Source organism: Arachis ipaensis, chromosome B03, assembly GCF_000816755.2.
Source record: "Arachis ipaensis cultivar K30076 chromosome B03, Araip1.1, whole genome shotgun sequence".
NCBI lineage: Eukaryota > Viridiplantae > Streptophyta > Magnoliopsida > Fabales > Fabaceae > Arachis > Arachis ipaensis.
In genome coordinates this window covers 65,283,390-65,284,633 of record NC_029787.2, presented here as the reverse complement: position 1 = coordinate 65,284,633, position 1,244 = coordinate 65,283,390, and positions in this window count along the sequence as shown.

The window sequence follows — 1,244 nt, the reverse complement described above, 5'->3', positions numbered from 1 at the left end:
TTGGAAGCTGGATTGGCGTTGGACACTAACTCCTTACCTGTTTCTGGCATTTGAACGCCAGAACTGAGCTTCCATTGGGCGTTTAACGCCAACTCCTTGCCTGTTTGTGGCGTGTGAACGCCAGAACTGAGCATGGGTTGGGCGTTTAACGCTAGCTCTTCACCCTTTTCTGGCATTTGAACGCCAGAATTATTCCTCTCTGGGCTCTTACTATCCTCAGAAGGATTTTGGGTAGCAGTTTGTTCATTTATTGGCTTCCTGCTGCTTTGATGTGAGGTATTTAATATTTTTCCACTTCTTAATTGAACTGCTTGGCACTCTTCTGTTATTTGTTTTGATAACTGCTGTTTTGTTTGCTTCAACAGTACTTCCATATTCATATTAGCCATTCTTGTGTCTTGTAGTATCTCCTTGAATTCGGCTAGCTGTTTTGTTAGAAAATCTAATTACTGATTGAATTCTGTAACTTGTTCTGTAGGACTGAGTTCAACGGTTACTGTTTTAGCCTCTTCTTTCATGGAAGACTCACTACTTAGGTATAGATGCTGATTTCTGGCAACAGTATCAATGAGCTCTTGAGCTTCTTTAATTGTCTTTCTCATGTGTATAGATCCACCAGCTGAGTGGTCCAAAGACATCTGAGCTTTCTCTGTAAGCCCATAATAGAAGATGTCTAACTGCACCCACTCTGAAAATATTTCAGAGGGGCATTTTCTTAGCATCTCTCTGTATCTCTCCCAGGCATCATAAAGAGATTCATTATCTCCTTGTTTAAAGCCTTGGATGTTCAGCCTTAGCTGTGTCATCTGTTTTGGAGGGAAATATTGATTTAGGAATTTTTCTGACAGTTGTTTCCATGTCCTTATGCTAGCCTTAGGTTGGTTATTTAACCACCTCTTAGCTTGGTCTTTTACAGCAAATGGAAATAGTAATAATCTGCAGACATCCTAATCTACTTCCTTATCATGTACTGTGTCAGCAATTTGTAAAAATTGTACCAGAAACTCTGTAGGTTCTTCCTGTGGAAGACCGAAATACTGGCAACTTTGCTGTACCATGATAATGAGCTGAGGATTCAACTCAAAACTACTGACTCCGATGGAGAGTATACAGATACTACTCCCATATGAAGTAGTAGTGGGATTAGCATATGACCCCAGAGTCCTTCTGGTCTGTTCATATCCACTTATGTCCATGATGGAGAAAGGGAGATATTGTGAATTGCAAATAAAAAAAAAATATAT